Source organism: Peromyscus californicus, unplaced genomic scaffold (assembly GCF_007827085.1).
Source record: "Peromyscus californicus insignis strain IS unplaced genomic scaffold, ASM782708v3 Scaffold_8__1_contigs__length_139910024, whole genome shotgun sequence".
In the NCBI taxonomy this organism is placed as follows: Eukaryota; Metazoa; Chordata; class Mammalia; order Rodentia; family Cricetidae; genus Peromyscus; species Peromyscus californicus.
In genome coordinates this window covers 130725034-130749747 of record NW_026294606.1, presented here as the reverse complement: position 1 = coordinate 130749747, position 24714 = coordinate 130725034, and the positions used below count along the sequence as shown (strand labels likewise).

The window sequence follows — 24714 nt, the reverse complement described above, 5'->3', positions numbered from 1 at the left end:
TAATTCTTAGTTTCCCTGGTTTGCCTTCTAATATATATATATAATTGAGGATGACTGGTAGAAGAAATTAAGGCTGTAAACATTTGGGGGCTCCCTGGACTTTCCTTTGCATTAGACTGTGTGGCAAGGCTGTCTGTGTTTTATTATCTCTCCTAGACCCAAATTTTCTTGAGGAGTCCTTGCAGTGAAAGTCAGAACACCTTGCATGGAGATCAGCTAGACTACTGACAACCCCCCATTCAGGCTTTAGCCCGCATCCATAACTGTTTCTACTACTGTAAGCCTCACCCAGTTTGGCAGCCAGAGTTAAATTCTTATTTCTTTTTGTTTTGGTCTCTTCTAAAACTTGGAAGTGTCTGCCTTTGTCCTTCTCTGCCTCAGCTTGTCTTACCTCAGCTATCCATTATCTGAGACATGGATTACCAGACTGTCTCACCTTAGACCCCGAATTCTGACATTCTAGAAAACTTAATAAATTCTTAGGACCACATAGAGGATAGAAACCCGGTCCTCATGTCTTGGAAGCATTTTTAGTCCCAATTTGAACCTCATTCTAGAAGCTGCACAATTGGGTGGCATCTTGGAATTCACATGTATACAATACAAAAGCAGGCCTTCCGGCTTTTGTGCCCTGTGCCCTGTGATGAGTTGTGAAATTTGTAACTCTAGTTTTCCTAATCAAGTATTGTTTTTATCTTGGGGACTCTTTTTAGTCAGTCTTTTGATATTTATGTGTATCTGGTTGATTTTTCTCTACTTACCTATGTAGGTCAGTTTCCTGTCATGTGCTTTAAAATGGCAGGTGAAGATTTGCACACAGAAAGTCATTTGATTTTAGTGTTTATAATTCATTTATGATTTTAAAGATTGCTTTAGCTTATTAGGGAAATACTTGAGTGCTTACTAGTTTTAGAAATGGAGGAGAATTCATCAAAATGGGAGTAGACCATGAAAACAAACCATATGATGAAATTTGCACCACGGGAGGGTCACTAAAATTTTTGTATTTTACAGACTGTTAATTTTAACCCTTGAATAGTCCTTGAGATATTAGTTATCAAGACTGTCTCCCTAATGAAAGATTGTTTCAACTTGCAATTGACCTCTTTTTCCTCCTCCCTGGGAAGATCCATGAGATGGTCAGACACCTTTGTTAAAAAGGCTGTCTACTTGCCTGTCACTAACAAGTGTGGGACTGTTCCGGCAGAAGCCAGCTGCCACCTGTTAGGCAAAGTCATTGTGCCTTGTAAAACTGGGAGGCAATACATCCAAAATGGCAGCCATCCTTTGATATCTCACTGATGGCTAGGCCTTTCAGAACTATTGAAGACATACTTAAGTCTGAAGCAGGGAATAATGCCAGAGAAAATAAATATCCACATTTGGCAGCAGCTATTTAAGCTGCTGAAATAATAAATTTTAGGAATGTTCAAAGCACACACATGATATTTGACTTATTTCCTTTTGTTAATCTATTACCGTCATACAGTGTTCAAACTGTCCCTTTGAGGGCTGAATTATCACTCTGGCTAATTCTTTTTGGCAATCTTTTGCCAATATAGTCCAATTGTGATTATGTCAAATAATTAGTAGTGTGGAAGTGATTTTTTTCTTATATAGGAATACTGGGAAGAAGGTAAATTTAATTAAATATATTTGGTTTTTCACTTTAATCTGAAATGGCCAAATGTCAAAGATACCTCTTTAAAAGTGTTTTTGAGGAAAATGCAACTGAATGTTAGTGGTATGCACTAAAGCATAATTAAGAGATTAGCTTTTCTTTCTTTCTTTTTTTTTTTATTTTTCAAGACAGGGTTTCTCTGTGTAGTTTTGATGCCTGTCCTGGATCTCGCTCTGTAGACCAGGCTGGTCTCAAACTCACAGAGATCCACCTGGCTCTGCCTCCTGAGTGCTGGGATTAAAGGCGTAGGCCACCACCGCCTGGCAAGATTGGCTTTTTAATTTAGAACTTAAACTCTCTACTTCTCTTCAACTCTTAGGATTTCTTTTCTCTCTCATCTCATCTCTTCTGGCTATTGATGTCAGAGAGGTCACAAAGGAGAAAGAGACATTTGTGTAGATTTTACATCACTTAGGACTCATGCCTGCTGGGATACCGTCATGGCTATACCTCTGCACACAGCCAATCATGTGTCTTTGGAAGATCATTGAACCCTGTGGCTCCTGATGACTTGAGTCTCATTATACCCCTTCAATCCTTTTGGGGAGAGCCTTTGAGAAAGGCCTAGCCTGCCTTCCAAGAATGTCTCACTCTGCATAATTTCATAAAACCTACCCAATTTCGGCAGACCCCTCTGACCAACCCAGTTGTCTGGCAGAAGCTCTTCCTTCCTCTGCAGATGTGAGAAGCCTGGCTTTGGCCGCCCGGTAATGGACATGTGAATCCTGAATCCTACCACTTCTCCCTTTCTCCCATGTGTTTTCCTGGGCTGAACATCAGTCCAGCCACAGTCTGTCGAATGAACAGGCCTTTCTCCTGACTTGACTCAAATACCTTTCCCCATGCAGTGTTCCCAAATGCCCCTCCTTATCTTCAAAGCACAATGGTTTGTAGCATTTCCTGTACTTACTATTCAATTTTTATACCCACTGGAATAGGTAATAGATCGTATTAATATTTTCTGGTTTGGAGCTGCCTGCAGGTTGGTTCATGAAGCTGTCTCACATGAACTTAGTAAACTATCCTGGTAGTTTTACAGTGGCGGATAGCATTTTTCTCTTCTCTGGCATGTTTTACAGACATCCCTTGGAAGCCAAGGAAGCTCATTGTCCCGCAGTTTACCTTTTCTCCTCCACATGGATGCCTGCCGAGCATCTGCTTACATGCTAGTGTTCATTCTGTTTCCTTCCAAAGCTTCCCTGATGGGAGAATCCATTCACTCCCTCCGTGATTGTGGCTTATTTTCCTGTTCCTACAAAGGCCATTTTGTGCTCTCAATGCCTCATAGAAGCTGTACAGAACAACTGGCATCCAAGTTCTTCTGTCACAGAATTACTAATAAAGGAACCAGAATATGGACAGAGAGAGAGAGCATTTAATTACAGGAGGCTGTGTGTCTACTGTGCATGTTACATGCTAGCAATGATCTAGGAGTTCATCGGTGGGATGGCTAGAGAAAAGATACAAATAGCTTGGGAAAGGTAACATTCACTTATTTAGAAAAATCATCTGTCCTAGGAAATACGTTTTTCCTGAGATGCCCCATGAGCAACATTTGTATGTGGAAAACATTCACATAACACAATCACTGTAATACATTTATTGTTGTTGCAAGTTGAAGTACTCATGTGTCAAGCTTCTTTATATACCTACTGACTAGTACACTATTAATATTAACATTGCTATTTAAGTAGTTTTAATTAAAATTATTTTAACTCATACATAAAAGCAAAAATCATGCATATTAATGAAGTACTATATGGGATTTTGATGCATGTATACATTATATAACGTTTAAACTAGGTTAAATACTTTATCTCATCAAATACTTTTTATTTATTTATATTAGAGTCATTCCAAGTCATTCCTTCTAGTTTTCCTTTGCTATTAACATATATTCTCTGTATAATATGATGAATTTCATTATAACTTTTGAATGACATTTGTACTTATTCTTTGAGTAGTTCATACATGTGTACAAGGAATTTCACCCTTCCCTCTAATGCCTCCAGAATACCCCCACACTCTCCTTCCAATTTCATGTCTTTTTTTTTTTATTTTAGCTCTCTCAACCCAATTAGTGCTGTGTGTGGCTGTCTGCTGGAGCATGGTCAACCTACTGGGGACCACACCTATAAAGAATAAAGGACCTGATTGATTCATGGTCCTCTAGGAGCCACCATCATCAATGTCCTTCAAACTCTTCGATATGTACAGTGTATCACATCCTCTGGAGCCACTGGTGTGCAATAGCACATCAGAACCTCTTACTCTCTAATGGCAACTTAGCACTCTTTAACCCACCCTTCTTTCTCTCTCCCCATTTGCGGTGGTTTGAATGAAAAAGGCCCCCATAAGCTAATAGGGGATGGCACTATTAGGAGGTGTGGCTTGTTAGAGCGAGTGTGGCCTTGTTGGAGGAAGTGTGTCACTAGGGGTGGGCTTTGAGGTTTCAAACGGTCAAGCCAGGCCCAGTGTGGCACTCTCTTTCTGCTGACTGTGAATCTAGATGTAGAACTCTGGGCTACCTCTTCAGTACCATGTCTGCCTGTGTGTTGCCATCTTTCCTTCCATGATGATAATGGACCTTTGAACTGTTTTTAGCCAGCTCCAATTAAATGTTTTCTTTTATAAGAGTTGCAATGGTCATGGTGTCTCTTCACAGCAGTAGAAACCCTAACTAAGAAGGAAGTTGGTACCAGAAATGGAGATATTGCTGTGATAGGCTGGGCCATGTTTTTGTCTAAAAGAATATGAAACACATTGGGACTTTGGACTAGAAAAGTGATTTCATACTTTAAGCAGGTCTTAACAGACCATATTAGTAGGAACATGGAAGACCGTGATGAGGGTGATGTGAACTGTGGGGGCTTGCTCAAGTAGTTTCAGAGGAGAAGAATATTAATATGTGTCCTAGAGACCATTTTTATGATAGTTTGGTGAAGAATGTAGCTGATTTCTGCCCTTGTCCAAAATATCTGCCTGTGGCTAAATTGAGGAGTTATGAATTAAGAGCTTTGGCAGAGGAGATTTCCAGAAAACCCAGTATTGACTGTGTTGCTTGGCTATTAGTGGTCATACTTTTGCAGATATATAATGAAAAGGAGCAAGCTGAGCAAGAGAAAATGCAAAATGTACAGTTTGAGGAGAAAAAGGGCACCAGGAAGTGAAAACAGATTAAAGAAAAGCCTAATGTTAAGTGAAATAAAGGAAGTGATGACCTCAGGGCAAATCTCATCAGCTAAGCTTCCAATGTAGGAAAAAAAATTAAAGAAAAGTTTGCAGCTGGATGTGGTGGTGCACACCTTTAATGCCAGCACTGGGAAGGAAGAGGCTGGTGGATCTCTGAGTTTGAGGCTGGCATGGTCTACAACAGGAGTTCCAGGACAGCTGGAAACCACTCAAAACAGAAAGCTGGTGGTGATGTAATTGAACAAGGGGGCCATATTCCAGCCCCATCAAACATCAGAACTTGGCAGCTTTGGCCATGTGGTTCTGGCTTTAGAGCTAAGGACAAAAGAAAGAGGTTGTGGAATCTCCCTCCAAGACTAAGGAAAGCTGCTGAGACCAGGCATGTGTCATGAATATCCCTGTAGGGAGGCCTACAGAGACCATTGTGTGAAGCTGTGAAGTTGAAGCCTGAATTGCCTTGGGAACTCAAAGATGTTGAAGATGCCAGAGTTGTGGGATACCTGCTGAGGAGAGCTGCTAATGAGGAGTTGACACAGCACAAGAGAAAGAAGTGTGTTGCAGTCAACAAAGCTGAAAGGAGTTGGAGATCTGAAGAGCATTTTGATATCAGACATGGAGATGCAGTTTGGAGTTTGCCCAGCTGGTTTTTGGTCTTGCTTTGATTCAATATTTCCTCACTATGCTCCCTTTCCTCCTTTTGGAACAGTAATGTGTATCCGGTGCCATTGTATGTTGGAAGTATGTGACCTTCTTTTTCATTTTGATTTTACAGGGAGTGCTATGAGACTTTGAACTTTGAACTTAGGACTTTCAAGCAATGTGGAGATCATGATAGACTATGGAAGGGGACTTTTGCAGTTAGACTGAATACAGTTTTGTATTATCATATGGTTAAAAGCCTATGGGGACCAGAAAGTAGAATGCTGTGGTTTAAATGAAAATGGTGCCATAGACTCATAGTGAGTGGCATTATTAAGAGGTATGGCCTTGTTGGAGGAAATGTGTCACTGGGGGGATGGGCCTTGAGGTTTCAAATGCTCAAGCCACGCCCAGTGTGACTGTCTCTTCCTGCTGTCTGCTGATCTGGATGTAGAACTTCTAGTTACTCTCCAACACCATGTCTGCCTGCATACCACCATGATGATAGTTAATTAAACCTCTGAATTGTAAGCCAGCCTCAATTAAGTGTTTTTCCTTATAAAAAGTTGTTGTGGTCATGGTGTCTCTTCATAGCAATAGAAACTCTAACTAAGACAGCATTCATTACTTTACTAGTGATACTTAATATTGAACTCTCAATTTCTATTAACAAGTTTTGGCAGTGCTGGGGTAGAACTCGGTGTTTTACACAGGGTAGGTAAGTGCTTAAACTTGTGATTCCCCTGTCCCTGACTCTTAGTGCCAGGCTAACAGGTATGCACTCCTATACACAACCTCTTACTTATTTCTGAGCAGATCAAGTTTTGAAACCAGAATATTCTTACTTTTTTTTTTTACATGATCAAATTTCTAAACAATATTCTTCTGAGGAGAAAATTCTGCTTACACATTTCTATCTATCTCCTGAAATTTCTCAACTAGAGTTCTTGGAGGGGAGGATAATGCCCTGAGCTCAACACACTGATATTCTAGAGACTTGTTTTACATTTTTATGCAATGAAGACCTTTGTTTTTCAAGGAATTTAATTGTCTCAGTTCTAAACTTGGTTGTTATCATTACTAAGTGACTAATTTAAGACTGTTAAAAATTGGTGAAATAAGGATACAAAAGGAATTATCCTTGGTCTTTTCATAAATTAATAGAGTTAATTAATATTAATAACTTTGAGCCTTTTGAAAAGAGTTTCACATTCTTAACATAAACCAGATTTAATTGCCAGAAGCCTTAGGTGTGCAAAGCCTTAAGTATGCAAATATCCTTATGAGCCAGGATATTCCAAAGGCTTACAAGTTAGGGACCAGAATTATTTAGAGTGATCAGAATTTTAATGGCTCAGTCCTGTTGGTAAACATCTTTTGTAGACTTCACTTTAGAATCATTGAAACAAAAGCGATGTACAACATTGTCCTGGTTGCACTCAGAGGGGTTACACTAAAAGAAAAAGCTTTGTTTCAACATCAGAAAATTGAAAGAAAAATATGTATGTGTGTCTGTATTTTAAATTAGGATCAAACTTTTAAAGAAAGAAATGCCATTTTTAATTTTCCCATTTGTTAACTTTCTTATTAACCCCTATGCCAATCTCATCTGCTCAAAAACCCTCTCATGAACCTAAGATTATCTTACAACTGCAGTATCCTTGACATAAAGCACAACGTAAAAAGGATAGCAAATGAAAATAAATCAAATTACCAAAGTGTTCTCAACAACTACAAATAAAAATGGTAGCCATCTTCTTCCTTCTCCTTCTCCTGTTCCTCTTCTTCCTCCTTCCTCTCCTCTCCTCTCCTCTCCTCTCCTCTCCTCTCCTCTCCTCTCCCCTCCTCCTCTTCTTCCTCCTTATCTAGCATATACAAATACTGGTAGTTCTTGCTTTTCTTCAGCGATGTTTCCAGGTTTTGACACCAAACAGAAGATTCCACAGTAGACATAAATGTAAGGAGATAATAACATTTCAGAGTGGAGTTTGGGATTTTACTGTTTCTTTCTTGTCCTGTTTTGTGCTCAAAGGATGCTGCACTTAAACTGGTCTGTACCCATCCATGCCCACCTTCACCCTGATATGATGGAAGATTTGGATACATGCAAGTCAGTAAGATTCAGTGCCCCCACCCCCATAACAGCTTATAACTTCTCTCTGAGAATCCCTGTCTTGTGCAAATGGAAAGACTCTTACCAGCATTCCGACAACTAAGGAGAAGTTTCAGCATGACCCTTTAGAGGTACCCAGCTGTGATGACCTTATGAGAACTCAAGGACCTGATGTCATGTCAGTGGAGTGTGGCCTGTGACCTTCCACTGAAGCAACTTTTTTTTTTTTTTTAATTTGGAGCAAGCAGTCACTATTTCTGAAGAGTTCTCCATATCTCACTGAACTACATGGAGAGCACTAATGATGAGTCAGTAGGAAGTTACTCATCTTAGTAATAGTCCAGATTTAATCCTACTGAAAATCTGTTCTTTACATAATTCATATTTGCCCTTAATTGTGTTGGTGCAATTTTCAATAGAGAATTTTGCAAAAATCTTTATAGTAATGGTAGGGATATAAAACTAAAGTGTTTAAAGTCTTAAATAAGCTTTAAGATAATTTCAAGGGAAAAACAAGGACAGATAATATTAATAATCATACATTTCATCCACAAGTAATGTGTAACTTTAATACTGAATTATTGACTCAGTGGTGATGAACTTGAGGCTTACCTCAACCTGAACGTTAACCGTGGACCTGGGAACAGCTGGAACTTAACTTCTTTGCACTGGTTACAGGGTTGGAGAGTCCAGGAAATTCAAGGCATTCATGTTTCCTTGAAAACAGATATCTATGCTGACAATTTGACTCATCTGACAGGTATTTATTGCCACTTCTGTGTGTAGCATCAAAGGAGGTGCTGCTAGAAAGGGAACCTGACATCATATCATTAAATGAATGAAAGAGCAGTGCTTTTTTTGCCATGAATGTGGCCTTCTTTTAAGTACATTTCATTCCCAAATATTAAACATTTAAGCTATAGCTCAAATTATAAGGCTATCTTTTATGTTAAAAATGATTGTTTTCTCTCTGGCCTAAAATTATAACAGAATCATCATAACCTTAAACTTCCTATTTTATGAATTGCATGGAAGGCTGAAATATCCATTGATATATAATATGCTGAAAATTCAGGGGAATTATATCCCCAAGTCCAATTTTTGGTTATAGAAGGAAAATATTTACTCCATGATAAGGCTGACCGGCTATTTTGCTGGAAAACATCCTGGCAGAGGAAATGAAAACAATTTCTATGCTGTTGTACATTAAGACAGTTATAAATACTAAGTAATTCCTACTGATTTGGCCTTTTCAAACTACATAAAATTTTAGTTCACTTTCTTAGTTATACTCTATTGTTCAGGTTGGTCACTGTAACTTCGTCTTATTCTCCAAATGTACTATGGTACTGGTTTGCCTTGTAAATTATTGCAAAGCTTCCTTGTTATCTATCACTGAATCCAGATCAGTGAGAGGATAAAATTGCACTTCAGCAGAGGTGAAATACATACAGTGTGTCTGGGGAACAACTTGATTCTCCTTCCCTCTGAGGTCATCCTGTGGGGTGAACCTTGCAGTTCATTTCAGGTGTGTGTCTGTGCATGTGAGTGACACTATCTCCTTCAGTAGTCTATATTATGAAAAAAATCAGTGACGCTATTTTAATAAAAAACAAAATGTTATAGTTAGTTTAGTAGTGACATACTCTTAGGACTTTTAAAGATTATTCCTGTATTTGAAATACATTGTAGAAATATGGTTTCTTTTCTGGAGTGTCTTTTCGATTGACACTAAAGATGGATTTTCAAATAGGATAGCACTTAGAGTTCTTTAGATAGTCTGTGGTCTGTTTACTCTAACCCTAGATCAAGGTTACATTGAGTAGATAGTATTTTAGGGGAGAGAGTGAAGATGCGGAATAAAGGAGGAGGGGAGGAGAGGAGGGGAGGGGGGAGGGGAGGAGAGGAGGCTAGAGGGGAGGGGAGGGGAGGGGAGGAGAGGAGGCTAGAGGGGAGGGGAGGGGAGGGAAGAGGGAAGGAGAGGAGAGGGATTCTTGCCAAGTAATTACCTTGAATATTCTGTCTGTGGAAAAAAATGTAAAGAGAAGTGGAAATTGATAAAATGAATTAATTTCTTGTAAAATCACTTTCCACATTATTAGAACATTTGTTTTCAAATGTCATGGCAGATGAAATAATTTTCCTGCACATACTTTTTCAAATGAGCCGCAGCTCACAAAACATGACAGACGTGGAGCATCTCAAAGACTTACCCTGAGCAAAACTGCACACACAACAGAAAACTGCTGTGATTTTTATGATCTCTGGAGTTGTTTATGCATGGATTGGGGATAAATATATGTGACCAGACATTGGGAAGGATGGATAACAGAATCTCCAGCCATATTTATTTTGGATTGAGTGCACATGGAACATTAAAACCTATGCAATATAGTTTATCGCATTAAATTGTAAGTAATTACAAGGAGGTTAAGGGAAATGTTAGGGAATATGATTGCATATTTGCTTTCTGTTATACACCTTTTTCCTTTATTTCCGCTCATCATTAATTACTTTTATTTTCTACTATCAAAGAAAACCGTTTAGAAAACCTTTCCCTCTTCCCTCCCTCCACCCTCTGCTCCCTCCCTCCCTCCCTCCCTCCCGCCTTAGTCTCTCCTTCCCTCTCTTCCCCTTTCCCCTCCTGTCTTCTCTCCTCTCCCTTCCTCTCTCTCCCCTTTCTTCTTTTGACTTTCTTTTATGCAGATGTTTGCTTTATTATAAAACTTAACGCCACTTTAAACCCCATCCTTTCATTTTAAGCTTTAAGTACCCGCTCTTTCCTGTCCATTTAATCTCTTTTACTTTCTCTTCAACTCTACCCTGTCTGTAGTCAAAGGCAGCTAATTAGTCAGCATCCACAGAGAAGGGAGAAAGGGTTGTGCTCCTTCCAAATGCCCTGCATCTCACTAATGAACTGCATTCAGAACTTTGCAGAGTCTGGTTTCATTCAGGGAATTTCCCTGCTTGTTAAGACCTTGGGTTGGTCCTGGCAGCCCAGGTTATTTGAAATCAGTAACTCTGAGAAGCCTGTTCTCATCTTTATATGAAAATAGACTTACATGTCTATGCTAGGAAAGGACATTAGCTTCATGTGCACAGCTTGTCAAAAGACTATAATATTTGAGAAAATGATGCTAGCATAAATGTGTGCTTGACACTCTTCAAAGGGACATGTAAGTACAGTCAGTCATATACACTGAGTAAAATTACTGGAAAGTGGAGTTTTATGTGCAAAAGTTGACTGAACAATATACTTACTTACGATATATCTATATCTATATCTATATCTATCTATCTATCTATCTATCTATATATATATATATAACTGAAAATTAACCTACTCAAGTGACCCTTTCCTATATAAATGCTTAGGGCAAGGCTAGATTGTTATTCTCCTTGGCTCCTTAGGAGTGTTTTCAAGAGAATTTATGCAGGAGGTACTTGGATTTTCTGTCAGTTCCACAGGTCTACGAGGAGAGTCTAGTTCATGTTTGTGTTGCAGGGTGAGCCAAACCATCGAGTTTACTGAGTTCCCAAGGACAACATGAGCCATGAGGAAGAAGAGACAGCTATGGCCATGCCAGTAGGCTCCAGCTGACCTTGAAAACTCAGGAACCTTTTCTAAGGCCTAAGCCAGAAGCTCACGTAAGATTCCAGGGTGATGGAAATCAAAGATGGTGGAGAGGGCATACCTAGGACTGATAGCCCAGCTCTAGAACTGCACTTGATGAACTAATACATTCTTGGTAGAAACAATTAGCATAAAATGGTTCTGCCAAATCAATGACTTAAATTCTTAGTAACACACAAGTAACTAGTTAAGTAGAGACACTTGAATTACATAATTGGTGGAAGCTCTTTTTGTCTAGAGAGGAGCCTTTGTATCTACAACTTTTCATCCTTTTGATTTTTCATGGTTATCTAGACATGAATGACTAGCTATAAATAACATTTGTGCTGCTTATCAGTAACCACTTCACAGGGGGAACTAAATGCCCTTTTAATTTGGAAACCAAGTTAGAAAAAAGAATCATGTTAGTTGAAATCCTTTCTTTGGGGGCTGTGACAGGTAAGAATGGCGACAGGATTTGTTTGGCACATGATAAGTAATTTGGGAATGCAGTGCAGCAAAGAGGTATTTTGATTTGCTTCCCTGATGATTTCTTGGCTGAAGTTCTTGGCACAATGGGAGAAAATCAAATTAATAGGAATATATGAAGTTTTAATATTTTATGTTAAAATGCCATTTTTAAAATTAGACTAGCTGGTTGTGGTGGTACACTCCAGTAGGATTTGCTGAAGGAGGAGGAGACAGCAGGAGGATCACAAGTTCAAGGCCAGCTGGGACCACAAATTTGGGAAGTGGAGAGTTAGCTCAGTGATTAAGAACGCTACCTGTTCTTCCAAAGGATCTGGGTTCAATTCCCACACCCATATGGCAGGTCACAGCTGTCTGTAAGTCCAGCTCCAGGAGATCTGAGACATATACATGCAGGCAAAACGCTTATACACATAAAACAAAATAAAATTAGACTAAAAATGATCAAGTATGGTTTGAATCTACCAAGTAAAACCTATAATTAGATTCGTGTACAATGATACTTTATCTCCAACTCTGACTCAAAGGCGGTAAATGTTGGTTAAATTGGCGCTGCTCGTGGCTGGCCTCCGCCTGTGGCAGCCGAGCCGGCGGAGGAGAGTGTTGATCGGAAGAATCACAAGCCATGGTTACCTTTTAGAGCTTTATTGGGAGAGAGGCGGAGAGAGAGAGAGAGAGGGAGAGAGAGAGAGAGAGAGAGAGAGAGAGAGAGAGAGAGAGAGAGAGAGAGAGAGAGAGAGAGAGAGAGGACAGACGCAAGGAGAGAGTGGAAAGAGAAGAGGGGGCGCACAGAGGGCCCACCCGCTTTTCAGGCTGGGACACCTTCACAGGCTGGTGACATAATTAAGGACAGAATCCTTATAGTAAATAGTGAGACTTGCTGAATCCAGTCAGCTGTTCCTTTGCTGTAGAGAAAAACGGAACAATCAAGACCGAAATTGGCCCCTTACTTGAAGTTGCTGTCTATTGAGTTTTAACTGCTCAAGGCTTTAATGTTTAGGTAAAAACACGGAGTATCTTTATTTTTAAAGGATTGATACTGGGGTCGGGGCTGAAGGACTAGAATGTGCTGTCTTTAGGTGATGAGAATGACCGTGAGTCTTCCCTCGGAAGCTCTGCCCCTGTGTGGATAACTTAGAGTGTCTCTGTGGAGCACCACTGCCTACTGAGTAAGGGCCTGGCAGCTCTTCAGTATCTAGACCCCAAAGCTCTGAGTGGGGTTGAGTGTATCTACTCATAGCTGCTACAATGATGTTTATTTTATTAATAATTAACTAATGATTCTTATTCCCGTTCTCTCTCAGTAGGTGGGTTGATGTACATGTGTGGATATGATTACGCTGAGGCCAGAGATTGATGTCGGGTACCTTCCTCAATCATTTCTCCACCTTGTTTTATGAGACCATCTCTTATTGTAGTCTCTAGAGTTTGAGATTCTGTGCGCAGCGAGCCCCAGGGATCCATCCTTCTGTCTCTGCCTTGGGATTACAAGCACATAGTGGCTCCTCATGCTTGTGGGAAAAACACTTTATCTATCGAGTGATCTCCCCAGCCTTCTGCTTCTTGGCCTTTCTGAAGCAACTATTTTGGAACATGGGCTTTTGTATTAGGAAAGAAAACTCAGAAGCAATGTAACTTACTTAGCTCACATCATTTAAATAAAAAATTAATCTAATGCTATATAGAGAGAATTAAAAGTAAACTGTCAGAACAATTGTCTTGCTAGAAGCAAACACTCATGGAGGAATTTACCACTGGACAAAACAGCCTCATAGTTTCCAAGACACCCCCAGGGAACTGTGTTGATCCCACTGTTAGAAGACAGACTTTGGAGGCTGTTTTAAGTGCCTTGTGAAGCCTTTTCTGTGTAGATAGATGTTTATCTGACTTGGAAAAGCTGCAGGACTCCCTTCCCATGGCAATCACGTAGCTGCATCATATAAAGCGGATTAAGGCTCTTCCGTACTCCCTACGAATCGCACTAGCCTCTCTCTGAGGCATCCTTGGCTGAGGGTCTGGCTGGCTAATTACGTCAGATGTACTTTGGGAGCCAAGTGCGAGTTGACGCAGATGAAAGGGAATCTATTTTTGTTAGTAAGGGAATGACTTCTTCCTTCAAGTACCTTCTTCTAGAACAACAGAAAAATTCCCTTGCCTCTACAGAAAGAGATTTTTAAGTCTTAGAGAAGATGAATTAATGCCTTTGGGGAAGATGATTCAGGGATATCTTATATACTTCTTCATTGCTCAGATGAAAGAAAGTGCATTGGATTAAGTGAATGAGACATTCTACTTGCTAAATGCTGCAAGGCCGTTCTAACCTCAGACAAGTTGCTCATGTCTGAAACAAAGCCACGTGAGGACTATCTAAATTTTCTTCCAGTTCAGTTCAAACTACATATTCAAATTATGTCTCATTATTGGATCTGTGACACATAAATTTTCTTTCCTTGGCCCTTACTATATCTTATGTTAATGTCAGAATTTTTAAGATACTGTTACCATTATTTTTTATTAGAGAGGGAGCGGTGTTTTTTAGCATCCATGTCTTTTAGAATCAGGCCTTTGAGAGCCAGAGGAAGTCTGAGGGACACTGAGTGAAACATATAAAGTTTGAAAATGAGGAAATGCAGCTTAGAGATGTGATTTTTTCCCCAAGCTCACACACACAGTCAGTTGCACCATGGGAAAGCCCGGCTGACTGCTGAGAACAAATCTGTTGATAACGCTCCTCACAGTATTTGTCATTATTTTGGACATTACTCAATACTAAGAACTAAATATCTGTTCTATCCAAATGAGATTGGTTTTATTGACTGGCAGGAACCAGGCATGTTGCAGGGCTGGAGACTCGATGTGGTTGGCTTCTCTGGGCTAACACATTCGTTATTCTTGTACTAACCTCCAGTCAGAAGGCCTTGTGGGTTTAATCGGGACAGTCATCACTGTAGAATTCTAAATAATAGTGCTATGCTTATTAGCCTTCATATCTGTAATGCGTATAAATGCAGGAACTCAGACTGGTATCTTCAGTTGGTCTCAATATGACAAGAACCCTTCTGTCTCATGTCCCCTGTTCCAGTTCCATTTCACTCGTGTGATGAAACACTCTAATGAAAAGCAGCTTAAAGGAGGAAAGGATTCTGATGGTGTCCCTTACACTCCACTCTTTTTTCCATTGTGCTTTGTGCTCACTTCCCCAGAAAGGTTTACTGGTTTACCTCCACTGGAATTGCTTAAGGAATCTGAACCTCTGATCCTCATGTCCTTCTTAGGCCAGGGTATGTTTTTTTTTTTTTTTTTTTTTTTTGTGTGTGTGTGTGTGTGTGTGTGTGTGTGTGTGTGTTTTACCTTTTTGGCTCTTTGCTCTTTTGGGGGAGTTCACCACCCATCTACCAAATAAATACACACATGGAAGCTTATTCTTACTTATGAATGCCTGGCCTTAGCTTGGCTTGTTTCTAGCCAGCTTTTCTTAAATTATCCCATCTACCTTTTACCTCTGGGATTTTTCCTTTTCTTACTCCTGTGCATCTTGCTTTCACTCTCACTCTGAGACTGGCTGTGTGGCTCAGTGGCTGGCCCCTGGCATCCTCCTCTCCTCCTTTTCTTGCTCCTTGCTCCTCTATCTTTCTTTCCAGATTTCTCTTTCTCTTTATAGTCTCTCTGCCTCCCAGCCCCGCCTACCCTTTCTCCTGCCTTGCTATTGGCTATTCAGCTCTTCATTAAATCATTCAGGTGTTTTAGACAGGCACGGTAATACAACTTCACGAAATTAAACAAATGCAACATAAAATAATGCAATACATTTTTGCATCATTAAACCATATTCCATATCATAAACAAATGTAACACATCTTAAAATAATATTCTACAACAAGGGTATACCAGTACACTTTCCTATTTACTTTTAACACATGGTAGAAGAGTTTTTAAAAATGCCCCAGTTACCATGAAGGGAGAGCTATGTTTCTTTGTTCCCTTCGGGTTGTAGAATCTCTGCCTCCTCAATGAAGAAGTGTCAGAAGTGTGACTCTTCTTGTTTACTGGTTTGTTGTATGAATATCCAAAGTAACCAACAATTGTCATGGATTAATATTCAATAGGATTTTCTCCTAACTGCTTCAGTTCAATATTGTAAATTGATGGCTTTTTCTCTATTTTTTTATTGAAAATATATTTTTTCATATAATATATTCTGATCACATTTCCTTTTCCCCAACTCCTCCAAAATTCTCCCAAACTCTCTTACCATCCAAATCTCTACCCTTTCTGTCTATACTTAGAAAACAATAGGCATCTAAAGAGTGAGAAGATAAACAAGAGCGTACAAACTGGAGTAGGACACACAAACAAGAGGAAGCCGCGTGTAAAACACATAGAAACATGGAGACAGACATGTTTGTACACACAGGAATCCCAGAAAAATCCAAAACCAGAAGGCATAATACATATGCAAAGGACCTGTAAGGTTAAAAGAAAAGTCCCCAACCGAACATGGTGTGACAAAGAACCTCCAAAATTGACGTTGAGTTCAGTTCCATTAGAGAGAACTCAGTTTTCATTTGCCAGTTTGATGGGCTGGAGCTAGAATCTGGGACAGGGAGTAGGGCTCATGTCCACTTCTCCTCCCTGCACTGCGACCCCATCTAGCACAGATGTGTTTAGACTCTCTGCATGCGGCCATCATGTCTGTGAGTTCATATGTTTGTTGGTACTGCTGTGGCTAGAAGGCCTTGTTTCTTGGCATTCTCTCTCCCATCTGGCTCTTATAATCTTTGTCCCTTTTCTTCCGCAGAGTTCCCTGATCCCTAAGTCCTGAGGGGAAGGATTTGATGGAAACATCCCATTAGGACTGATTGTTCCAAGGTTTCTCACTCTCTGTAGAATGTCTGGCTGAGGGTCTCTGTATTTGTTCCCATTTGCTGCAGGAGGAAGCTTCTCTGATGGCAGCTGAGCAATGCATTGCTCTATGAACATAGCAGAACGTTGATAGCAGTAATTTTTTGGCTATATTTAGCAGAACAGCTCAGGTGGCAAAGAACCTGGGGCCAAATAGGCCAGGGGCCTAAGGGAAAACTAACTGCTCACATTTTAATTTATAAGTTCGTCTTTAGTTAAGAACCAGAGTATGTACAGTCAGTCTAATAACGCTCTATAGAGTGTTCCTTTAACTCCAAAAGGTTTGGTGGGTTTTCCTGCTATCTCCTCATCTAATATTACAAATGGTTTTCTTTGCTGAGTGACATTCAAGAAAGCGAAGTTCAGTATTTCAGGGAAGGCCATGAGAAGCACTCTGGCACTGACCATACAGCTAATTATCTGGATTTCTTTTATGATGAGCACACTTTATAGCTCTAATCATTATGGAAGAAGTCAGTTTCCTGGGTTGTGCTGCCTTCCCAATAGCCTCTACCCAATTACATGCTCCGAGCCTTGCTCTCAGAGGCTCCCAGCTCCCATCATTCTTCACTACCCTCAGTAATCTGCCCCTGCATCTACTTACTGTGTGCTAGTCAGGAGAAACCTCTCCTATAAACTTCACTGACTTTCCCAAAGCAGTACCTTGAAGGCTTTTCTTGAATGAAAGCACAGGCTCAGTGAAGCGGCTTGACTCATTCCTCTTTACTCAGTTACTAAGAGGGCTTGGGAATGCTTTATTTGACCTCATAACTGACCCTCCTGTCCCCAGTGTCAGGTTCATTCAGCATCAAAGTGTACGTTATAGTGGAAATGGCTTCCAATGTATACATGTCAAAGTCCTGTTGGAGTGGGTTAGAACTCTAGGGAACCAAATGGGGTGTAGAGCTCAGGAAGCAAGAAAGGCTACAAGAAGGAGTACTAGGCTCACCCAGCGGGGCTTGGCAACAAGAGCTACAGCTGGGGAGGCACAGAGATTCTGAGAGTTGTTCCTGCATCAGACTCTTTGGGGGTCATGCTTGATGACCCTGTCTAACAGGAATTCTGAATGCATCATGCTGTCTGTATGGTCAATGCTGTGACAGTTTAGGTTTTCAAGTGTCGGACCAAGATGACTGATCCAGGCTAAGGAAGATGGATGTTGACAGGTGCACATCATCTTCAGTGATTTTCTTTATGAAGTCCACACTTAGAATGATGAGTGGGCACTTGCCGTGTTTATTTATCGTGTCCCGACTCCAGCAGCGATTAAAATGTGAGAGAACAGCAGGAGGACAGCTTCAGGCTGTGCTGACCTTCCATCCAGATAGAACAGTTTGTTTATTGAGTCAATGGATATTAGGGTTATTAGTCCTCATTAAAACATTGATAGATTACGCTTGTCTCTACCCGTTTGCCCCTAAGGCCAGTGGTAGTGATGCCACTGAACATTATTACACTGTGGCGTTCAACAGCAAAGATACACTCCCCTACACAGAGAGTCAATCTCAGGTTAACATGTTTGTTTCTAAGAGCTGAATCTTAGAACAACCCAAATCCGTTACAAAAACGCAATTCGTGTGACTTTTTGGTTGTTAGAAATATCATTTCTAGGCTCTAAGCGGTCTCTTTTTGTCACATTTTCAATTTTATATTCTTTATATTACAAAATTGGTTTCAATAGCAGATACATGTTTTATATTTTTAAGTAGTTTATCTGATTATACACATACTTGTGTATCAGTAGGAAAATATAAACTTAAAAAAAGTAGCATGGAGCTGGAGAGATGGTTCAAGTGTTTCTTAAGAGTTCTTTTTTTTTTTTTGGTTTTTCGAGACAGGGTTTCTCTGTGTAGCTTTGCGCCTTTCCTGGAACTCACTTGGTAGTCCAGGCTGGCCTCGAACTCACAGAGATCCGCCTGGCTCTGCCTCCCGAGTGCTGGGATTAAAGGCGTGCGCCACCACCGCCCGGCCCTTAAGAGTTCTTGCTGCTCAATCATGGGGAACTGAGTTCAGATCTCAGCACCCACTTAACGGAACAAGCATTGCAACAAATGTCTGTAACTTCAGCACATGGGATCTGATGTTGTCTTCTGATCTCCACATGTGCCCGTCACTCATGTGCACATATACTAACACCCACACATACACTCACATACACAGACACACAGACACAGACACAGACACACACACACACACACACACACACAGATCTTAAAAATAATCACTCAGGGAAGTCATTATAAATGGTTGCTTCATTCCTTAGTCTTGTAATACATATTTGTCAAATGTTCTACACACAAGAGAACCATATGGAAACTTACTTAGTTCACTGTGTGGCTTTTGAGACAGGGTCTCTCCATTTAGCCCACCCCAGGCTGGAGCTTGACATGTAGCCTGGGATTACCCTAAACTTGCAATTCCCTAACTCTGAACCTTCCAAGTCTTTGGATTATAGGTGTCTGCCACCATCCTGATGTCTGGAACTTCATTGCATGTGCACATATTATTTTAATATAATATATGATGTCTATTGCATATTTTAGTTGGGCTTATGGAACATTTTCCATTTCCACTTACCATTGCCTTATAAGATTCCTATTAATATTAATATAATAAAAAATTAACTATTGCTTCATTGTAAATGAATGCATAATATTATTAAATGTTTTAAACCCCATGTAACTTTGTTTTTGTGAAATAGTGGATTAATCACCACTGACTCTTTGTTTTAATTTGTCTGTAAATTCTTATGTTTGCATCTTAAAATTTCTATTATTTTTCTTTAGGTTTATTTCTTGTCAACAAGACTTATTAGACTGAAGTTGTACACAGCTTTACTTTTTTATTGTAAGAGTAAATTGCATGATTCTTAGGAGAATAATTAGATGTTATTAATCAGTTATATATACTTACTATTATATTATAATATACATGTATATATCACTAATCCTTTCCTCCCAGTTGTTACTATATTTATGTGTGTATACATATATATGTGTATATACCTATTCATATATAGTGACTTATCTTTCAGGCAGATTCTAAATATCAACTAGTTGTTCATTGCCATTTTATTAATCAAATCTGCTGAAATTTTTATGGTATTTCACATAGTTTACAGGATCCTTTTAAGTTTTGTTTTATATTTGTGAGTTTTTCCCTCAGAGTATGGGTGTGCACTTCATGCATGTAGTGTCCAGAAGAAGCATTCAGATGCCCTGGGGCTGGGGTTTTAAGTGGTCTTGAGCTGCCAGGTGGGTGCTACAAGAGAGACTGGTGATCTTAACCACTGTGTATCTCTCTAGTCACTCATGGGAATATTTCTGATGATATATTAAAAATTTAACTGTGTTAGTTTGCTATATTACTTTCAGTCTGTGCGTTTGTAAACAAAGCCTCCATGTATAATCTTGCATCTGGGTTTCTGACACATTGATCATTGTTTCTTGAAAATAAATTTATAGAAAACAAATTTATGAGACCAGAGATATATGAAATATAAATATTTTGGTTGAAAAAAGAAAGATATGTATGTTTTCCATGCTTTCTTGAGCTATTTTGTGACTTTTATTGTTTTGGGATGCTGTTTATTACTTTGTACTGAAGTGAAATACTTATGTACCATTTTTGTTAGTGTTTTTCTTTAAAAACATTGTTAGGGGATGGCACAGGGGGAAAAGTGTTTGCCAATTAAGTGTGAGGAACCCATTGAAAGCTTCTCACAGTGATGTGCAGCAGTAGCCCCAGCCCTGGGACATGGGAGATTTCTGGGTTTGCCTACCAGATGGTCTAGCTGAGCACTGAACTCTGGTTCAATGAGATGCCCTGTCAAAAACTAAGACAGAGAAACACTTAATCGTTTAATATTGACCTCTGGCTTCTACTCACACACATACACAGGCAAGCATACTTGCTTACACAGTTGTGCATATATACCTATTACATACAGTAAATTTTTAAGAGCAAATTCTTTAAAAAATTTAATGTAATACTTTTATAATTTTTTGAGAATTTAATGCAATGTATTTTTATCATATTTACCCCCCTCCTTTCCCCCTCCCATCCTAGGTTCACTCTCCACCTCCCTGTCCCTTCCCAAGTCTGTAGGCTCTTTTTTCTCGTCTTAATAAGCCACTGAGAAAAGTCTGTGCTGCTCCTAGACTCATGGGTGTGGCCACACTCTGGAACATGGTAAACCTACCTGAAAGAAAGGTGATTGTCCCTCCCTCGGTCACCATCAACTGTCAATAGATCCTCAGTGAGGGGGTAGGACTCGAGCACTTCTCCCTCCATGCTACACTGTTGGTTGGCTTGATTTTGTGCCAGTCGCGTGCAGGCGATTATGGCTGCTATGGGTTTAAGAAGACTCCGTTCTGCTCTAGGCCTCTCCAAGCTCTAGCTCTACAGTCTTCCCACCCTCTCTTCCCCAGTGGTTCATTAGTCTCGGCAGAGGCGATTGAGCTGTCTCATTTGTGGCTGAGCACTCCACTAACACTTAGAAATGATGACCAGCATAAAATTGTTGTTTTCTTTCTGTCTATGTGCTTGTTAATGTAAGAGGGAAGCATTGGTGTGGGGATTTCAGCGTGTGACAAACGGCTGAACATCCCAGCTGTCATCCTTGCATTACCCTAGTTTGTACATGCTTTCCGGGGATTGGAAAGGAACGACTCAATACAGGCCCAGAAAAAAGCAATGACCCAGGGCTAGGTGGCACCTTGCTGGAGCCTCAGCTAAGAGGCTGTAAAGGGATATGGCTGCACTAGGAACAGAGATGGTGAGGAGTAGCCAGGACCAAAAGATAGTTGAGTAGCTGGGCCTGGAAGTCAAGACTTCTGGGGAGTGTAGGACATGCCAAGTGACTTCCATCATCCTGGCATGGATGTTCTGAATGTAGCAAAGAGGACAATCACCACTGGTGAGTGCATGTCTCCTCTTACATGCTTTCTCTTCAGGCCCAGAGGGAAGCTGACCTGTGAGCCAGGTGGATCCTTAGAGAGAGAGTTAGAACCACAGAGATTAGCTCAAAACAACCTATGATATCCATCTTTTTATGTCGGTTATTTCTCACATTTTTGGACTATCAGGAAATATTTTCTCAAGATAATTAGTTCACTTGAGCAAAAATGAAAAAATAATTATTTCTTTTTTCTAATATAGCCCATAGTCTTTTGTTTTAACATTATTTTTTATTTTTAATTATGTGTACACGGAGTGGGGACTTATATGGGCATGTGTGAGTGCAGGTGCCCTCAGAGGCCAGAGACATCAGGGCCCTTGGAAGTGGACTTACAGGCAGATGTGAACCTGCTGAGTGGGTTCTGGGAACTTAGTTTTGGTCCTCTGCAAGGACAGTATGAGCTGCTAGCTCCCTAGCCCCGCCGCTTAGGAACACAAATCTTCACTTACTGAACATTTCTGCTTCAGCAGGTTTGTTTCAAATCTGATGACTGTGATAACGGTTGCTGTAGAAATTCTTAGAAACACATAACTCACATTTAAAAGATCCCCATAAATCTCAAATCTATTAATTTCTCTTTATTAAGACAAAGGAAAAAATTAAATGTTGAATATGATTACTTCAGCAAGTGAGATAGTTTCAAAAACACACAATCCAGTATCAAAAACAATTATTATATAAACACTGACTCATTGCCTACACTAAATGCCAATGTAATCTGTTATTAAATCCATCACCCCTATTTTCCATCTTTCCTTTTCCTCCTGGACTTTCATTTTCTACATTAAAATGTATAATTATAACTTCCCTTTTACTTCCTGTTTGAAAGATAAGTGAAATTAGCACTGTTTCATTATCGTCCAGGCTACAGACCTTTTCTTGATTAGCATAAGTTAGCGATGACAGCATTTTATAATTCTTAGTAGTTTTGAAAAGCTTTCTTATCTTTTTGTCTAACTTGACCTTTTAGCAGATAAACATGATAGATGTTAAACATCTCAGGAGAGTAAAGAGAGACACAATGGCCTGCCTGATGACTTCCAGTCTAGAAAAACATCCATTGGTCCTTCACACCTTTCTTGTTATCGCCATCAATGTTCTTAATGTCTTCCAATTACTCATTTTCCAAATTGAATTTTCTCCTTATCCTGATCATTTGTTTCAATAAAGGACCTCAAACTTGTTCCAATATCTTTTTAATCCTTAACAAAACAGCAATCAAGACATTCATTAAGTATTTTAGATGAACTAAGGGCCTCACGTTATTGCTGTTGTTTGGGTCAGGCGTCTCACTATAAAGAGGTCTCACTATGAGACTCCTAATCTTCTTGCCTCAGCTTCCTGAATTCTGGGAATGAAAATGTATGTCACCCAAACTACCCTGTTAGCAATATAAAAACTTCTGTGTGCAAAGTTTTCTTGTAGTTTCCTCTTGGATTTGGAGTTATAAGATTATTCTACCTGCTGTAATCAAAGAAGCACAAAAATTTCACTTATCATTTCTATAGGAATCCAGTGTGCATGCTTGCGTACGTGTGTGTGTGTGTGTGTGTGTGTGTGTGTGTGTGTGTGTGTGTGTGTGTGTGTGTGTGTTCCTAACTAGTGGAGTTTTCCTCCACACAGTCTTTAGGGGATCCACCATCTTCCAACTTGTTTTCCCATCCTCATATTCCTCTGGTATCTCTGAGTTCTCTACCTCAGGCCCATCTGCTCTTCAAGGCTTCAGACAGAAGTGTTGTGTGTCTGCTCCTGCTTCTGATGGGAGCTATGCAATGGAGAAACCCCAGTTCAACGTATTAGGAAGCATACTGATTAGTCAGAAGCCTTACAGCCTCAACATGATGTTCTCAGAGAAAAGGGGCAACATTTTAGTGGGCAATTAGTTTCAAGGCCACAGAAGCTTAAAGTTATGAACGTCCCATCGGTAACATATGTGGTGTTCATTAATAATGAGGTAGTAAAAAGGAGGTTTCAAGAATTTGTGGAGAATTTTACAGAGCATGGCCACATAAATGCAGATCAACTCATGTTTAATGCCCCCACCCTCTGACTGGATAGGTTTTAGCTTCCTAATGTCCCCAGTCCCCACATAACTGTTGGGGGAGATTTGAGTGCAAAGTAACCTTTCCCAGGAACCAACTACTAAAAAGTTGTCTCCTCTCTACATCTGCAAAAGGCTTTGCGCTATTTCCTGCTCCAGCAAAAGCCTCCCCGCATCTGTACTGCAGGTGCAGAAGCACAGCATCCCTGTTTCCTAGTCAGCAGCCAGTGCAGGACGAACAAATGCGCTGGTGCTTCTGTCTTACACGACCATCTGAAAGAACAAGGAGGATTCTGCAGTGTTTTTAAAGGATTTTTCGATTTCAGAAGAATTATTAAATTAAGAAAATCCTCCATTGTTTAATTACTACAAAACTCACAAAATTGCAAGTAGGAAGACTGGAATATCACCTAGCATTACAACTGTGTAGTCTATATTTAAAATCCCACCATGTTCTGCTGACGGCTGCTTTAAGGACTCAGTATTAGGAATCCATACAGTGTGTGAATGAAATTCTTTATGCAGTAATTACGTTTATTTCTCTTTGACTCTTCAGCAAAGATAATGGCTGGCTATGATACTTGGCCTATGAACATTTATTTTATTATTGTCCATATGTTTTAGTTTTGTTGTCGGCGAGTTAAAACCCTCCACAGGGCAATGATTTAGGTTTGCTCTCTGCCTACAGCACTGATTTCACCCCTATCATGTATTTCAGGATTAATAGTAAAATATACTACTGTATTCTGTGTTGTTGTTAATATGTGAAGAAAAATCAATATTAGTTTCTAACTACAATAGATCCATCTTTGAGAACTAACAACATTTAACGAAACTCAGGACTGAAGAGATGGCTTGGCCATTAAGAGTACTTGATATTCTCTGGACTTCAAGTTGGCTCCCAGATCCCTGCTGTGTGACTCACAATGGTTAGTGACTCCAAACAAAGGTGATCAGATGCCCTGTGTTATCCTCCACGACTCCCTTCACTTGCCTGACACTCATACACACACACAAATAAATAAATAAATAAATAAATAAATAAATAAATAAATCTTTCAAAAATCCAAGAGGCATATAAGGG

At 39.9% G+C, this 24714-nt stretch overlaps 1 protein-coding gene across 9 annotated transcripts in view; it reads left to right on the top strand.

Annotated features, from left to right (window-relative positions):
- The window catches only part of Inpp4b (inositol polyphosphate-4-phosphatase type II B), a 789997-nt gene that overhangs the window by 177241 nt on the left and 588042 nt on the right, over window positions 1-24714 (top strand). The window lies entirely within an intron of this gene.